Source organism: Engystomops pustulosus, chromosome 6, assembly GCF_040894005.1.
Source record: "Engystomops pustulosus chromosome 6, aEngPut4.maternal, whole genome shotgun sequence".
Taxonomy (NCBI): domain Eukaryota; kingdom Metazoa; phylum Chordata; class Amphibia; order Anura; family Leptodactylidae; genus Engystomops; species Engystomops pustulosus.
Window position 1 is genome coordinate 31821453 of NC_092416.1, and position 18355 is coordinate 31839807.

The 18355-nt window shown below is 45.2% G+C and overlaps 1 protein-coding gene across 10 annotated transcripts in view; it reads right to left on the reverse strand.

The window, feature by feature from the left end:
- LOC140134828 (myosin-10-like) overlaps window positions 1-18355 on the reverse strand; it is a 98494-nt gene that overhangs the window by 56710 nt on the left and 23429 nt on the right. For 5 of the 10 annotated variants that reach the window (XM_072155507.1, XM_072155505.1, XM_072155506.1 and 2 more), the window contains exon 1: window positions 10058-10215. The exons of 1 other annotated variant lie outside the window; for it this stretch is intronic. The gene's annotated coding sequence lies outside the window, so the exon portion shown is untranslated. Of the gene's footprint in view, window positions 1-10057; window positions 10217-18355 lie in introns of those variants that run through there. 4 more of the 10 variants (XM_072155501.1, XM_072155499.1, XM_072155502.1 and 1 more) reach the window with 1 other exon arrangement.

The following is an 18355-nucleotide window of genomic DNA, read 5'->3' on the forward strand; positions in this document are numbered from 1 at the left end:
TGTACGTCGTATTAATAGGCGATGTATACGCAATAGGTTCACAGCTGTTAGTAGATGGGCATCCAATAATGGTGGATTAGTATCCACAAGGACCCGAGAGGAACAGGTTAATTGTTACATAACCAAAAAGTAACATAACAATTGGATGGCTGTGGCAGAGTAGTTTCTCAGAGACTCCCGGTGGCACAGCACACCAGACTTGGAAGTGAGCGCACCACCTCAAGTGTATGACACCACCTCAGGAGCGTCGTATGGTCCTTGGCAAAGTATAAGGAGCGCATAAAAGTTAACCCAACAACATTAATATACGTTCTAAGTTGTTTCCTAAAAGGTAGACCAAAGAGCACAACAAATCAAACTACTTTTTACTGAAATTTAGGAATTTTTTTTTAAAAAACTATGAAAATCTGCAAGTGCCTTGCAATGGTAAGTTATAGCCAGATTTTGAGCATCAATTTACGGTAATCTGTGTCTGACTGCAGGCAGATTATAGTGAAGCCAAGACAGTGAACAAGCAGAGGGTGTGGTGCTGATCCTTAACCAGGAACAACAGAAGAGACAAAGGTGTGCCTAAAACAAAGCAACTTGGTCTGTGATATGGGAGGAGGGCATATGTTTCCTTCATGTCTAATTTATTTAATAACTGGCTTTAGTAGCTGGGACATCCAGCTTTTAGAGTCAACCGCACTAAAACAACTTCCAGTACAATCTTCAAAAAGCTGATGCACCACGTTGGATGTTTTTCAGCCGCTGTCGGGTGAAAAAGTCATTCATCGAATTCATACATACATGTCGTTCAAGGGTATTCATGTACAAGTCATTCAGAAGCCCCTAATGTGTGAATGGAATTACTGTAGGGAAATAGTCGCAAAAAGTCATTAAAAAGTTCAATATTTCCACATATAAACTGTCAAATGGGCGGTGCCAGGCTGTCTGCTCCAGCTCAGGACCATATATCTGACGGTAGAGGTCCAATATTCTAATGAGGCTCTCTTCTGTCAGATTGGTGGTCCTGGGGTGAACAGACAGCCTGGGCCAACCCACTTGACAGTAGGGATCTAAAAATCATTTTTCAGGAACAGTGAGGGCTAGAGAGAAATTACTAAAACAGAAGGACAATGTCTATTAAAGGGTGTAGAGGGAGTTGTTATAGGGAATCAAATGTCATTATTAAAGGGGTTGTCCATATTGAGAAATTCCTTTTTGTTAGAATGGTCCCTCTCCTCTACACTAATTTTAATGTCTTAATTAAGGTCTTTTTACACGGCTCAATAATTGGAAATTACCGACTTTCAATAATTTAACCATCCTAAACCCAGAATGTGCAGGGATTTAAGTTCATAAATAGATATAATTGGACCTCCGTTTGGAGGCTCCACCTAACCCATACATGTTACTTGATGGGATGCAGAGCAGCCAATCAGGCTACTTTTGGTCCCTAGCAACTAAAGCATGGCCGTGATTGGCCAGGTGTGTCCACTAGGTGTCCACCTGGCCAATCACAGCCTATCCTAGTTGCTAGGGGCATAAATTGGGTGCTTTGCAGCCCATCAAGCAACTTGTCCAGGTTAGGCCTAACTACTAAATGGAGGACCTAAAGTTTGGATCACTCACCTCTATTCATAAATCGGACCTTTTCCTGCCAAACTATATACCAATTTGCTCAGCTCCTCTTGCTTTGTAATAGGCTACCAGTAGAGTAGGTACTATTCTCAACAAGACAGGTTCCCTTAAAAATAATTTGTTTTAAAATCATGCAAAAACGAGAAGCTAAGACTTGCAAGGAATCGACTTTTCTTCCCCAGAGCTTGAGAACTTCAAGAGATGCCTTTCTTTGATGTTTAGAAACACAAAGCCACGCTATACAACTAATTACCGCCACACCTTATAGAGGCATCTACTGGGAGACTTACTTATGGTTCCTAGTTTCATCACAATTCTGCACATGGTAGATTAGTTTCTGGATACTGAACTGGGATATCCTTTTATTAATCCAGAATTCTCTAAATGGAATTTTGGGTTTCTACTCATAAATATATTGCTACAACAGCTCCAACAGCTATAGTAATATGGGTGATGCGTGGTGTATAGGCACGGAAATGATCAGAGACAAAGGTCTTTAGATGCTTAACCTTCTTGTAATCTCTAAATTAGCGATTTAGAGAGTAAAAGGATGTCCATTGTCCTCATGCAGATGAAAAATGAAGAAACTCTGTAATAAACCTTGAATTAAAATGTCCTCAATTGCAGCATCTCCGACTTTAAGATGTGTTTCTATGGTAACAGACTACAAACAAACCATTTGTAGTCTGACGCCTTGGTTCAGGCTCATTTACATTAATTCTGTCTTCTAATATTCGCAGGTCAGCAAAATGAAAAGGAAGATGACACCTTAAAGGGAACCTGTCACCGCTGTTCCAAAAAAATGAAACTAAGACAGGTTCCCATAGAGCCCCTTAGTCCTAAGGGCACCCATTTATCAACTAGCACTGGCGATGCATAGAAAAGCAAAAAAATTACATTTTATTCTGTACCTGGTAACCAGGGAGAACCCAGCGAGTCCACGTGGGAGGATCACCGCGGCTCGAGTCCTCGCCCTCCTCTGTGCACATCAGCCAGCGCACGCCTCCTGTATGATTTTTCCCACATCGCACAGCCGAGTTCCGCGCACGCGCACTGGCTGCTCTCAGCTGTGTCACTGCTTATCAGCGAGCAGGAAGCCAGGGAGCCGCGTGACGTAGGAAAGATGGAGGCGTGCGCTGGCTTATGTGCACAGAGGAGGGCGAGGACTCGAGCCGCGGTGATCCTCCCACGTGGACTCGCTGGGTTCTCCCTGGTTACCAGGTACAGAATAAATGTGATTTTTTTTGCTTTTCTATGCATCGCCAGTGCTAGTTGATAAATGGGTGCCCTTAGGACTAAAGGGCTCTATGGGAACCTGTCTTAGTTTCATTTTTTTTGGAACAGCGGTGACAGGTTCCCTTTAATAGTGTGTAGGTCCACTTCAGGCCACCAATACAGCTACGTGTCCTAAGGTACGTGCCACCAAGTTGATGAGGTGTGATGAGGTCTTCATGCATAGGACTTGTTTTTACAATAGATCCCACAGATTCTAGATGAGATTGAAATTTGGAGTATTTGGAGACCATCTTGAAGTCTTTGTCATAGTCCTTTCCTGTGCCGTTATCATGTTCTATAAGGGAACCCTAATGTCTTGAAGATGTTTATTTGCTCGGCAACAATGTAGGTGGTACATTTCAAAGTAACATCACAAAAAGATCCAGAAGGACAGAACTTCCATTGCCTCCTTTCCACAAACACCATGCACCCAGAAAGTTCTGATGCTCCAAGGACCATTGTAGGTGCTTTTCATGGTGGGCAGGACCGAGGCACTCTGACTAGTCTCTGACTAATATCCACTTTGTACTGGGAACACCCCACAAGTCCTGCAGTTCTGAAGATGCTGTGACCCAGTCGTCTAGACATCACAATTTGCAGAGTAACTCAGATCCTCACAATGGCCCAGATAATAAATGTTACTCACTTTACGCTTCTGTGGTTAATGTTCTGGCTAATCCGGTCAGATTGTGTTGTCATATGGGACAATAATCCCTGGCATAATGAGGTGAAGTCCTGGTATAATAAAACAGAGAGAAAATATGCACTTCCAGAGACCTTTGAACCTTTTTACCTTAAAATGAGCAAAATGATTTGTTCACCTCTAGTCAAGGTTTTAATCTAATCCTCGATGATGATGATGATGATTAGCGCAACCTGGAACTCCACAGGCACAATATGCCTTAAGAAGGAATAGAGACAGCCGGCAGCAGCAGTCACAATGTAAAAATGTTTTTTGGACATCCTTACACTTCAGACTAATGTGCAATGCCACAAAATGATGCAGCTTACGCATTTCGGACCTCGCTTAGGCTTCAATCATAGCATTCCTATCATAGCACTGATTTTATGAAAGGAAACCTCTGTCAACGAAGGAAAATGTCCCTCTGCCCCCTTCCCCTACCACCGTAAAACAATAAATCACGCTTCAATATCCAATGAATTATTGGAATTAACTAACTTTCTTACAAAAAGTATGAGTGGTTTTACATTTTTTTAACTAGAATAATTTATAATCGGGGGTCTATCACAAATAATGTGCCATAATTTTTTTTAAATTTACAATGCTATGAAATAAAAAAAAAAAGGAGCAAAATTAAGCTTACCCATTCTCTGTCAATCCTATGCTGATCCTTTCTGGGTTCCTCAATGGTTTCTTTTTACCCGACTCGATCAACGATGCGCCAAAAAAACATGAGACCACTTCAGATAAATCCCCGATGGTTGTGTCGTTGGACTAGTACAACTCAGGTTACCACCCTGACCAGTGATTGGATACATTGGTCACCTATTGTGTCGACACAACAAAACATCACCCTCTGATGCTCCACGCGGCTCCCGATCCTTGGCGCGGCTCCTCTTCTATCTTCTCTTTGCTGCAGTATCCGATGCACACTATGATGCGGTGAGGGCTGGCTGTATACTACATGGGGGCTGGCTGGCTGTATACTACATGAGGGCTGGCTGTATACTACATGGGGGCTGGCTGTATACTACATGGGGGCTGGCTGTATACTACATGGGGGCTGGCTGTATACTACATGGGGGCAGGCTGGCTGTATACTACATGAGGGCTGGCTGGCTGTATACTACATGAGGGCTGGCTGGCTGCATACTACATGGGGGCTGGCTGGTTGTATACTACATGGGGGCTGGCTGGTTGTATACTACATGGGGGCTGGCTGGCTGTATAATACTGGGGGCTGGCTGGCTGTATACTACATGAGGGCTGGCTGGCTGTATACTACATGGGGGCTGGCTGTATACTACACGGGGGCTGGCTTGCTATATACTACATGGGGGCTGGCTGTATAATACTGGGAGCTGGCTGGCTGTATACTACTGGGGGCTGGCTGGCTGTATACTACATGGGGGCTGGCTGTATACTACATGGGGGCTGGCTTGCTATATACTACATGGGGGCTGGCTGTATACTACTGGGAGCTGGCTGGCTGTATACTACTGGGGGCTGGCTGGATACTACATGGGGGCTGGCTGGCTGTATACTACATGGGGGCTGGCTGTATACTACATGGGGGCTGGCTGGCTGTATACTACATGGGAGCTGGCTGTATACTACATGGGACTGGCTGGCTGGATACTACTAGGGGTTGGCTGGCTATATACTACTGGGGGCTGGCTGGATATATACTACAGGGGGCTGGCTGGCTATTTACTACAGGGGGCTTGCTGGCTATATACTACAGGGGGCTGGTTGACTATATACTACAGGGGGCTTGCTGGCTATATACTGGAGGCTGTGACCAATGCGTTTCCCACGCTCGACTTATACTCGAGTCAATAGGTTTTCCCAGTTTTTGTGTTAAAATGAGGGGTCTTGGCTTATATTCGGGTCAGCTTATATTCGAGTATATATGGTAAGTACCGTAGAAGAGTTATCCCGGAGTAGTAAGGGGACCATTACTTCTTATATTATTTTTTTAGCCAACTGTTTTCAAAAATTTCACAAAAGTGGATATCCCTTCCAAACAGTAACAAGTCACACCTGATAAAACAACAAATCGCTGCTCGCCTACATCCAGATCTTATCACAAACATGTACACACAAATCAGATCCTGATCTGAACAGGCTTTAGTCCTTCTCTGACTCGCAAGATTTTCTCAAGATTTCTCACTCCACCAAAGGCATATTGTGACTTGCTCCATTGTGCCGGTACCACCAAAAGTAAGCAGTAAAGCTTTGTGACAAGCTAAACAAACCGAAACGTGTTTGCTTGTTATCATGATGCTGCCTGCACGAAAACGTGAAGCGAAAGTGAGCCGCTTTATGATGGTGAGACATTCTCCACCTGTGTCATCTCCTAGGCAAAAGAGGTTGTTCCACTTTTCCAGGAGCCAATGGAGACTACTAAGATTGTAGGCTCGATTCTTTAGCGTTTATGCCTTCCTAATACATTTTATTTCTAAATCCAATTTTGTCGTAGTCCGTATTGTTACAAATGCAAACGCAACCACAGTACAGACTGTCCCCGGGTTACATACAAGATAGGTTCCATAGGTTTGTTCTTAAGTTGAATCTGTATGTAAGTCGGAACTGTATATTTTATAATTGTAGATCCAGACAAAATTTATTTTTTGCCTTAGTCACAATTGTAGTTTGAATTTCTTTTGCTATAATTGGACCAAGGATTATCAATAAAGCTTCTTTACAGACTCTTTACAGCTGATCATTGCAGCCTGGGACTAAAGTAAAGCATTCAGAGAGCTTCACCAGAGGTCACAGTGGGCAGAGAGGTCCGTCTGTAACAAGGGGTCGTCTGTAAGTCGGATGTTCTTAAGTAGGGGACCGCCTGTAATTTAAAAGGAACTCCTTTTGACCCCTCTACCCCTGCTAAGATCATGGAGGATGATCCTTGTCATGAAAGTCATGACCTTGTGAAGGTTCCTAATCTTGCATTGTAGTAATCCTAGTAAGCCCTGCTTTTGACTCCAGCTTTAATAGGAAGACAACGCTGGAACAATACACTGAATTATTAAAGATTTCCAGCGCATGCTACCACTGATCAAGATATTGGAGTCCAAGCACTGCAGGATGAATGCCATCATGAAAATAAATCACATATTTTAACTTAACCTATTAAAAACTGTATTAAATCCAATTATATCCAAAATCGTACCAAGAAGAAGTACAGCTTTCCCTGCAAAAAACAAGCCCTCACATTTCTTCATCCAAAGGTTAAAAATGTTATGGTAACAAGTTAATATTACTTTAAAAGTAGAAAAACATAACAAAAACAATATCAATGTCTCCCCATTTATATTTCGCCATGTCTCGAAATCCATCCTGTACAGGGAACATAATAGAAACCATAGAACGATTGCAGAATTCCACTTTAAGTAATTAAAATTCTTTAGTGAATTTTACAAAATGCCGAGAATTATAATTGAAAAATACAACCCGTTCTGCAAAAAACAAGTCATCATATGTTGTTCTCATGTTAATGGCAGACAAGGACCAATAAAATTTTAAAAAATGTTTCTAGGAGGAAGAAGTGAAAATCTAAATTTTAGACTTGTTTCAGAAGGATATTTTACAAACTTTCACACATATGAGCGAAAAACGGTAAAAGAAAACGCCTTTGTAATACGCTTTATGATCTTTCAAGAACAAAGTCACGCAAGGCTCTGCCCCACCCTACAGATGTAGCATTGTCTCTAAGTATTAAATCAACTATAACCTACACATTTCCCAAGGCGACGAGCAGAGCACCTAAGGATAAAAGCCAATATGCAGCCAAGTCAAGGTCTTCGGGAAGTAGTCGAAAAATCTTTTCATCAATCTATTGACCACCTGCTAAAGTTTTTGTACACCCCAGAAAAATTGGGCTTGAGTAGTCAACATACCTGGTGCTTTGTGCTTCCTGATCCTCACTTGCCTTATCCACCTACCCAGACCAGTCTCTCCTAAAGCGGTCCAGTAAGTGGGGGATACCGTGGGTATCCATGGTGTTAATACCTAGTGGCATCCCTGTTTTAACTACTGGGGGCGTCCCTACTGTGACTACTGGGGGTCTCCCTGCTCTGACTACCAAAGGCATCCCTTCTGTTAATATCGGGGGCATCCCTGTGACACTCATCTCTATTGATCTAATCCAGTGCATTGGAGGGGGCGTGTCTGTGACTTTTTGGTACCTCTTCTGAAAAAATTTTGTGACTGTTTTAGGTGAGGGATAGAGGCCTCCATAGAAGGTATGTTGACTCTATATTTCCAATGTATAGTCTAATTTTGTTTTCTGGATGAAAGTTTCCTTTAAGCAGAATATGCTTTAAGGAAACCCATGTGTATGCGGAAGTTTTTGTAAAGAATGATTGGACATGTAGAATTTTAGTATGCCCATCCTCTATTCTCCATGGAGAGCGCCCAACCCTGGGAATGTGTGGCACCAGCTTATTCCCTTTTCCTGTTGAAAACACTTGGATGCTTACTGTAAAGGGGGGGGGGGGGGGTCAGGAGCAACAACAGTTGTCTGAACACTATAAAAGGGGTTGTCCGGGATGAATAATTTTTGTATTATTTTAGCACGGTAACCTCTGTTGTCACCACCGGACTCTGTTGCTATTGGAGGTTCAGTGGTGATGACATGGTCCCACTTTAGCCTGAGACACTAGACTGGAGCTAAGGACAGAGGTAAGTACCGTAGTAGTTTTTTGTTCTTTTTTACACATCACCTGATGCCACTAATAAAAAAAAAATATTGATTTATAACCCCTTTAGCTATTGAAAGTGCCCGGCCTCCTTTAACATCTAGGCCTCTATGGTGATCGTGCCAAATGGTCTCCATGACACTCTAAGCAGAGATCTCGGAGCAATGCAAATTAATTCATAGCTAAAATATCCAGATTAATCTCTCCGTGTCCAAGACCAAGTCTGAACCATGACCAACATTCACCATGTTAAAATTAACTTTTTTCTACGGTTTCTGGTTGGGCCCAGGTCTCTTCTTCCAACCTTCCTTATCGTTGTATGTAAATAAAGCTCATATCCGTCGTTGTTAGTGACAGCCCACAGCTAAGGTGGCACCCCGCTCCGCGCGCTCTCGTGACAGGGATCGGTGTTTATGGGCTTTATAAATAACCTTTTGTCTGTGTTCTGTTACATCGTTGTAATCCATTACCATTAAACAATAAAATAGTCATGGCCGCGCCAATCTAAACACTCCCCGTCCACGCTCTTCTATGTTCATTGTTTTCTTTACAAAATGTGCCAAGGCAACATGTTGGTGCCAATCCCTGTGTAACGCTTACATGTGCACCTACATCACCTCCGCAGCTCGGAGTGGCCCCGGACGCCGGGCGGGTCTGAAAAACTAAGGTAAAAGTTGTGTCTTCGTGTAATCACTGTGACTGTACCGCTGTAATGACTACTTAGATGTCTGCCTTGGATAGTATGTTGCTCCGAGAAGCTCGATAGTGCCCAGTCTAAGCCACCTGGCATGGCACATTTCTACCCAAAAATAATATCTCATGTTAAAAAAACATTCAATTGTGTTCTGTATCTTCCTATATATCTTTACGTTGAGGGGTGGTGACATCACCATACACCATATGGATTGCGCCTTTCGAATGGACACTACTTGTTGGTATGCCAGGTATAAGGATGACTAAATTACAACCTTAGTTTGAATGATGGCTATTCCTTCCAACTCCCTGTACACATGCATACTCAGCTTCTAGATAGCAAAAGCCACCTGCAGACATCTCTAGCTCCATTTGTGATACTGGTAAACTATCTTCGGGAATGGTCATCAAAATCAGATTGGTTACACCCAGACCCCACACTAATAAGCTGTTCTATACAGGTGGTGGGTGCTGCGTCCATTGTAGAGTGGTCATACCGGGGAACTGCAGTTCTCCTATTTAAATGAATGGGAAAGGTTGCAGTACTCTGGCACCACCACTACACAGGGGATGGAGTCTTCTACTTCTGGTTCTGTATATGTTCCAAGACTGGACACTGCCTCCAACATCTAAACGTACGGGTCTGAGTTTCGGAACGACATCGATTCAAAGAATAAGTCATCAATATCAAAAATGGTCAGGAGACCAGAAAATCATTGAAGGACCAAAGTATTGTAATCTAGCTATCCCGTCTTTCTTTAAAGACTCAGGATGCCCCCCTACTAATGAGGCGTTGGTTATGTGAATCTTAAGCCTGGGGGTTGACAGGTCTTTCTGGGAGTTGTAGTACCACCGAAGTCAGAGACCCAAAAGTTGTAGATCACTGCTCTGCATAAAACTAGTATCACAAGTAAGTGAAGTAACAAAGCAAATGCAAACACATAAAAGAGTCAGATCCCAGAATACATAGATACATGAGGACCCGAGATAAAAGGAACAATCCACCTGTGCCCCAGGGAGTAAGGATGACAACCCCAGGAGCTCACAATTCTGCACACTCGCTATGGGAGAAGAATCCTACCTGTATTCAGGAGATTCTATGGATTATCCTGCAAATCCAGAAGAAAAAGAAAAAGCAATATATTCCGTAGTTAACTCCAAGGTGGTTGTGTCCCGCAGCCGCTGTGCATCCAGATACTCCAGTGTCAGTGCATGTCCGGAAGGAGAGGAGGGGGAGTGCAAAGGTCCCTGATGTCATGTAACAAGGAGGGGCCAGGAATGCTGAGCTCTCCCATGTATCGCAGCAAACACCATACCTACACACAGGGCTGGGCTCCACACATTCTCACCCCGGCTGACTAAGGTGTCAAATCTTCTCTCACTGTCAAGACCATTGTTCCCTCATCCAAAACTTTCTGCCAGATAAAAATTACTAAATATACAGCGCGCAGTCCTCCTCGTCCAGATCTATATATATTCTCCTCTTCTGAGGAGCAACTTTTCACTGAATCCTCAAAAGTTCTGTTACTTTCTATTTATTTTGTACTTCTTGCTGTCAGTGAATGGAAACATTGCAGCCAATTTACTACTTCAGATTACTGGAGTGTAATAAAATGGGACACGTGCCATTTGGAAACGCAAAGCAACACGAACGGAATGTTGCGTGTTTTTGCGTTCTGTTGCTTAGATACAACGCACAATGTCCGGAAAATCATCACATGAACAACTTTAAATAGAGGGAAGTAGCCAATGACATCACTTTTTGCGGATCTGCAAAACGGATGACACAATTTTTGTGGACATATGGCTCAGCAACAGATTACACAGTAATGACACGAGGACCGCTGATCCTTCCTGGCAGTCCAGGTACAACGTTACACAAGTTTCTTGTACCATTTCTAGTCCATGAAATATAGACATCTGTCAGCCATGTCTCCCATACCATCCAAGGACCCAAACTCACTGCGTTGCTTCATCTGCGATTTCAGTCTGTGACGACCAATGAAACTAGGTTCATGTAGGGCAGCGACCCTAAGATAACTGGAAATATGTTTATCGATGGTCTAAGGGGCAGAGACAACGCTCACCAATTTAATAATCAAATGAACGTGTGTCTTCAAGACGCATGTACATTTTATGGGGAAGCGGCGCTGTACAGTTACACCCGTCTCCCAGATGCTTGCAGCGCAATGACACGCGACATAGAAGACCAGAGAGGCTACTGGAGCGAGGGCAGGTGAGTACTTGGTTCTTCTACTGGGTGTCTCCCTGCTGTGACTACCGGGGGCATCCCTGATGTGACTACTGGGGGCCTTCCTGCTGTGACTACTGGGGGATCCCGGCTGTGACTACTGGGGGCCTCCCTGCAGTGACCACTAGCAGTCTCCCTGCTCTGACTACCGAGGGCATCCCTTCTGTTAATATCGGGGGCCTCCCTGCTGTGACAACCGGGGGCATCCCTGATGTGACTACTGGGGGCCTCCCTGCAGTGATTGCTAGCGGCCTCCCTGCTATGACTACCGAGGCCATCCTTTCTGTTAATATCAGGGCCATCCCTCCTGTGACTACTGGGGGCATCCCTGATGTGACTACCGGGGGCATCCCTGCTGTGAATACTGGGGGCATCCTGATGTGACTACTGGGGGCATCCCTGATGTGACTACTGGGGGCATCCCTGATGTGACTACTGGGGGTCTCCTGCTGGGACTACTGAGGGCATCCTGGATGTGACTACTTGGGGCACACCTGCTGTGACTACTGGGGGCCTCCCTGCAGTGACTGCTAGCGGCCTCCCTGCAGTGACTACCGAGGGCATCCCTTCTGTTAATATCGGGGGCATCCCTGTTTGGACTACTGGGGGCATCCCTGCTGTGACTACTGGGGGCCTCCCAGCTGTGACTACTGGGGGCCTCCCTGCTCTGACTACCGAGACCATCCTTTCTGTTAATATCAGGGCCATCCCTCCTGTGACTACTAGGGGCATCCCTGCTGTGACTACTGGGGGCATCCCTGATGTGACTACCGGGGGCATCCCTGCTGTGAATACTGGGGCCTCCTGCTGTGAATACTGGGGGCATCCCTGATGTGACTACTGGGGGTCTCATGCTGGGACTACTGAGGGCATCCTGGATGTGACTACTGGGGGCACACCTGCTATGAACACTGGGGGCCTTCCTGCTGTGACTACTGGGGACCTCTGTGCATTGACTACTAGCGGTCTCCCTGCTCTGACTACCGAGGGCATCCTTTCTCATGATATCGGGGGCATCCCTGATGTGACTACCAGGGGCGTCCCTGCTGTGAATACTGGGGACCTTCCAGCTGTGAATACTGGGGGCATCCCTGATGTGACTACTGAGGGCATCCTGGATGTGACTACTGAGGGTATCCCTGTTGTGACTACTAGGAGCATCCCTACTGTGAATACTGGGGGCCATTCTGCTGTGACTATTGTGGGCCTCCCTGCTGTGACTACCTGGGGCATCCCTGCTGTGAATACTGGGGGCCTCTTTGCTATGACTACTGGGGGCATCCCTGCAGTGACTACTGGGGGCCTCCTTGCTATGACTACTGGGGGCCTCACTGCTGTGACTACTGGGGGTCTCACTGCTGTGACTACTGGGGGTCTCAATGCTGTGACTACTGGGGGTCTCACTGCTGTGACTACTGGGGGCCTCCCTGCTGTGACTACTGTGGGCCTCTCTCTGCACACACATTCTGAAGAATAAAAGTTCCCTAACTTTACATTGCACAATGACTGCAGTTCATTTACATAAAATCCTGCATTCACCTCTGCAGCACATCGCTGACTGTCACCTTGCAGCACATCGCTCACTGTCACTCTGCAGCGCCGGCCAATACTGCCGGCTCCAGATTCTAGTGAGACAAAACTGCATCCTTAAAGGGAACCTACCACCACAAATCTACCTATAAAGGTAGATTGGGTGGTAGGTGGATCAATGGGACGTGAGGATAGCCCTTTTAAGGGCTAATCCTCATGTCCCCACACTTTTTTGATAACTTTTAGTAGATATATATTCAAATTTACTTATGCAGCTACTGGGGCGTGGAGTAGCCGCATCTGAGGTTACACATGGCGGCTACTCCACGCCCCGGTAGCCTCTTTTCCCCTCCTACTCATCCATCTTCGGCGCGCAGCTCCTCGTAGCTGCGCCCCCTCGTCCAACGATCCTGCCGTCTGTGCATGCGCAGAAGAGCAGGCCCGCGCCTGTTTCGGAGTAGTGACCGCGCAGGCGCGAGCCTGCTCTTCTGCGCATGCGCAGACGGCAGGATCGCCGGACGATGGGTGAGTAGGAGGGGAAAAGAGGCTACCGGGGCGTGGAGTAGCCGCCTCGTGTAACCTCAGATGCGGCTACTCCACGCCCCAGTAGCCGCATAAGTAAATTTGAATATATATCTTATAAAAGTTATCAAAAAAGTGCAGGGACGTGAGGATTAGCCCTTAAAAGGATCCACCTACCACCCTATCTACCTTTATAGGTAGATTTGTGGTGGTAGGTGCACTTTAAAGGAAACCTGTCACCAGGAAACCCATTTTTAGCACTCCCCCAGTCCCCACAGAGCATAGTACATACACTGCCAAAGTGTTTTTGTATTAAAAAAATAGGTTTTACAGAAAAAAAGATATGTTATATTGTCCCTTGCTGTGTGACTAGGCACTTGTCCACTGGGAGGGGCTGGAAAGGAGCAGTTCCCCCCCTCCCCCCAACCTTGGGAAACTGTTCCTCCATGTGACCTTTTAAAATATATAAAAACACCCATCACTTGGCTTAGCGACGTCCCCTGCTCCTCTACAGCATCACAAGATTGTATAAAAGCAGAGGCAAAGGGGCAACCATAGGCCACAGAGCGGGTGATAGGGAATTTGCTTAGCGGCAGCAATTTGTAGTTGCAGCAAAGATATCATCCACTTGTTGTGTATATAAATCTTCACCTAGTAATATATTCCCATACAAGACTAAAGCTGCAGAAAGCTGCTTTGTGTATGATTTGAATGGAAGTCATGTGCGCCTACAGGAGAATTAACTAATTACAGGACAGTCCTATAGTCCACAGCAGACAGCTACACATCCACAAGGCTCCAGTAACCTCCGTCACATTGGCCTAGCACGGCATGAAATAGCAGAGTACACATTATACTCACACCATACATTTCTTTAGTTCCATCTCTTTGTTGGCTTTTCTATACATAATGAATGTGCAGGATGCTATAAAACAGCGTGGGCCGGAGGACGAGCCTGTAGTGAAATTTCCTGCAGCCGTCCTGAAGCTATTCCAAAATGACATTATGGAATAAAACTGCATCCTCTCAAGACTATGGAAGAGAAATAACCCTGATGGTATTTTACAGAGAACTTTTAAAATCATTCTAAAGGATCTGAAGGAGCTGAGGGTATTGTACAGTATATAGTGTCCTATCTGCAGGCAGCATGTTATAGAGCAGGAGGAGCTGAGCGGATTCTATATAGTGTCCTATCTGCAGGCAGCATGTTATAGAGCAGGAGGAGCTGAGCGGATTCTATATAGTGTCCTATCTGCAGGCAGCATGTTATAGAGCAGAAGGAGCTAAGCAGAATGTATATAGTGTCCTATCTGCAGGCAGCATGTTATAGAGCAGGAGGGCCTGAGCAGGTTGTACATAGTGTCCTATCTGCAGGCAGCATGTTATAAAGCAGGAGGAGCTGATCAGATTGTATATAGTGTCATATCTGCAGGCAGCATGTTATAGAGCAGGAGAGGCAAGGCAGATTGGTAAAGAAAATTGGAGACCTCTGCAGAATGCCTCATACAGACATAACAACTTTACTGCCTGATTCATTAGAGTAATAAACTTGGTTGCCTCGGGTGTGTTTCATGTGAAATGACACCTATCATTTCCCTAAGTAGTTGATGTAAACATGAAGGACTGTGTACACGTTCTATATCTTCTCAAACCTCATCACCCTATAGAGCAAGATTTACAGTCATTAGGTGTTTCTGAATCTTTTCCCTATAATCACAGGTTGATTTACAGAGAACCTGTCACATCTCCTGACATGTCTGTTTAAGCAAATACTTGTATTTCCACTTAAATACCAATTTTTTTGCTTTATATTGTCTTTATTTTCAGATCTATCCATTCATATGAGCAGAACCAGGCTGTCTGCTGTATCCCAGGGCTAAATTGGCTTCTATGAGACCACTGTAACTATACTGACTACTGCGGAGGCACTGTGACTATACCAGCTACTGCGAGGCACTGTGACTATACCGGCTACTGCGGAGGCACTGTGACTATACTGGCTACTGCGGAGGCACTGTGACTATACTGGCTACTGCGGAGGCACTGTGACTATACTGGCTACTGCGGAGGCACTGTGACTATACTGGCTACTGCGGAGGCACTGTGACTATACTGGCTACTGCGGAGGCACTGTGACTATACCGGCTACTGCAGAGGCACTGTGACTATGCCGGCTACTGCGGAGGCACTGTGACTATACCGGCTACTGCGGAGGCACTGTGACTATACCGGCTACTGCGGAGGCACTGTGACTATACTGGCTACTGCGGAGGCACTGTGACTATACTGGCTACTGCGGAGGCACTGTGACTATACTGGCTACTGCGGAGGCACTGACTATACTGGCTACTGCGGAGGCACTGTTTCTAAGTGAAAAACTGAAAATGGTTGCATTATTAAATCTGCAGAGACAAGTTACAGCTGAAAGAAGCCAACCTGGTTGGCTAGGTAGAAGAAGACAATGAAAGAGACTCCTCCAATCAAAGACCTGATCCGTGGGCCAACAGATTGTAAGTACTGAAATTACCCATGAGCTCACAGTTATGCAGCATCTCCTCTGTGCTATGACTCTCTGTTCTTCTATAAGGGAAGAGACAGTGTTATCCTATGTCAGCATTATTTTCCAGTATCAACACTGTGATAAATTTGGTGCAGCATGAGGCTCTCAATCTCATTCTGCTTGGTTCTGGTGGTGTATCTATATAGTTATCTTGGTTCTTGTCCTGTATATATGTAGTAATCTTGCTTCTGGTGCAATTTCATTGTAGTAAGCTTGGTTGTGGTGTTGTTTTCTATGTCGTAATCTTGGTTATGGTCCTGTAATCTATGTAGTAATGTTGGTCCTGGTCTAGTATCTATGTATTAATCTTTGTTCTGGTCCTGTATCTATGTAGTAATATTGATTCTGGTAACATATCTATCTAGTAATCTTGGTCCTGTATTTATGTAGTAATGTAGATTCCGGCTATATGTCTATGTAGTAATCTTGATTCTAGTGTTGTATCTATGTAGTAATCTTGGTTCTGGTCCTGTATCTATGTATAAATCTTGATTACGGTCCTGTACATATCTAGCAATCTTGCTTCTGGTACTATCTCTCTGTAGTAATCTTGCTTCTGGTGCTGCGTCTATGCAGTAAGGTTAGTTCTGGTACTATCTCTCTGTAGTAATCTTGCTTCTGGTGCTGCGTCTATGCAGTAAGGTTGGTTCTGGTACTATCTCTCTGTAGTAATCTTGCTTCTGGTGCTGCGTCTATGCAGTAAGGTTGGTTCTGGTACTATCTCTCTGTAGTAATCTTGCTTCTGGTGCTGCGTCTATGCAGTAAGGTTGGTTCTGGTACTATCTCTCTGTAGTAATCTTGCTTCTGGTGCTGCGTCTATGCAGTAAGGTTGGTTCTGGTACTATCTCTCTGTAGTAATCTTGCTTCTGGTGCTGCGTCTATGTAGTAAGGTTGGTTCTGGTACTATCTCTCTGTAGTAATCTTGCTTCTGGTGCTGCGTCTATGTAGTAAGGTTGGTTCTGGTACTATCTCTCTGTAGTAATCTTGCTTCTGGTGCTGCGTCTATGTAGTAAGGTTGGTTCTGGTACTATCTCTCTGTAGTAATCTTGCTTCTGGTGCTGCGTCTATGTAGTAAGGTTGGTTCTGGTACTATCTCTCTGTAGTAATCTTGCTTCTGGTGCTGCGTCTATGTAGTAAGGCTGGTTCTGGTACTATCTCTCTGTAGTAATCTTGTTTCTGGTGCTGCGTGTATGTAGTAAGGTTGGTTCTGGTACTGTCCCCACGTAATTCGTTTAGGCAACAATTTTGTCATATTACTGTTTTGTGTATTCAATGTAGCGTAGCAGAACTTATGGGGGACATTAGGGAGAGGACAGGTCGTGGACACATGATCTGCCAGCCACGGTCCCCCAATTTCCTAGCAGTGTCCCTGTCCTCTGCATAGTAAACAGGTTTTGATATCTCATTAGCATCGTGGAGAATGAGAGGAGCCGGTCATTGTTTTACAGCCCAAAGCTGAAAATGCTAAAACATTGCCTGTTATGATGGATGATACCTGCATTTCTGTGTCATAATTGACATTCTCGAGTGCAGGTCATTCACCTTAGATGTAGGACGGCCGCTCACGTTCCACATTCCACGTTTCTTCGCACAAAATCTTTCACAATTAATGGTGAATTCTTTCCATCTAATTACCTTACATACACAGGGAGGTTGGCATACCTTGTGAGGTTGGCACATGAAAGAGACAATGAATGTCAATCATGTGCCACCAGTCTAAGTGGCAACTCTTCCTTCCAAATATCATAAACACGCACACACTGCTTGGCCGAGTGTGCAAGTGTTCTGAATAGAAAGGGAGGAGTAAGCTCTGGTGTGACTAACCTACCTAGAAAACAAAAGAACAAACATGTTGAAACATGCCCCAACATTTTTTAATACTATGGGTAGAGTAATTGATGGACAACCAGTCCCACCAGAATGGGCCGATGAAGTCACCTTTCATCTTAGGTGACCTTAAGGTATGTCCTGCAGGCCTCTCACCGAGGCTGCAGATACGGTTTCCGGAAACTACACAGAACACATACAATGGGGCAGAATTACTTACCCGGTCCTGCCGCGATCCCGCTGTGCGTTGTCCGACGAGGATTCGGGTTCGGCGCGATTCATGAAGCTCATGCGCCCGAGTTCCTGCATCCGTCGCTTCTATGCTGAGGTCCGCCGGATGTTCACCTGCTTCTTCCCAGTGCTTGTAACTGCTTGTCTTGCGACACATTTCTAATGTTTAATTCCTGCGCGTTGTCCGAATCCGTCGGGTTGTCCGATGGCCCGCCCCCTGATTTCTTCCGAGTGCAGGCCGGCGCCGAGGCGGCAAAAGCCGATCACATGCGACAAAATCCCGGGGTAATTCGGTGCAAAATGGAAATCGGCGGGAAACCCGATGAAAATGTTCTCAGCGGACCCTTAGTAAATTAGCCCCATTGTGTTATGCCTGTCCAAACAGCCATGTGTCAGCCCTTTACCGATCCCCCATCTTGATAATACACCCACAATATAAATTCCTGGACAGCCCCTTT